Source organism: Pundamilia nyererei, unplaced genomic scaffold (assembly GCF_000239375.1).
Source record: "Pundamilia nyererei isolate P.nyererei 1_Seehausen unplaced genomic scaffold, PunNye1.0 scaffold00449, whole genome shotgun sequence".
NCBI classification, from domain to species: Eukaryota; Metazoa; Chordata; class Actinopteri; order Cichliformes; family Cichlidae; genus Pundamilia; species Pundamilia nyererei.
Genome location: NW_005187850.1, coordinates 163,657 through 164,194, shown reverse-complemented (window position 1 = coordinate 164,194; position 538 = coordinate 163,657).

The window sequence follows — 538 nt, the reverse complement described above, 5'->3', positions numbered from 1 at the left end:
TTTGGAGGGTTCAGTGGTCTCAGAGTCTTATCTCTGCTTTTTTTGCAAATGATGGTTGTGTTGGCTTCATCAAAAGACGACCTCCAACTTGCAGTGGGGTGGTTTGCAACTGAGTATCAAATGGCTGGGATGAGAAATGGTCCTCAGCTGGAAAAGGATGGAGTGCCCACTTCTGTTTAGGGATGAGTCGTTTCCCCGAGTTTCTGAGTTTAAGTACTTGCTTAAGTACCTGTTTAAGGTCTTGCACCCAAGTGAAGGGAGAGTGGAGTGAGAGATTGACAGATGGATTGGTGTAGCATCTACAGTAACATGAACACTGTACCGGTGTGCTGGTGAAGACAGAGCTGATCACAAAGATTTTATGATCTCCAGGTAGTGATTGAAAAAACAGTGCCCTCTCTCACTGTCCCTCTCCCCTTCTGTTTTTCTTTTCCTTCATCTTTCTTTCTCCCTTTCCTATCCCTCAGTCATGTCTGTCCCGTCTGTAACAACTGAAAATAAAATAAAATAAATAATAACAACAAAGGTCGATCAAATG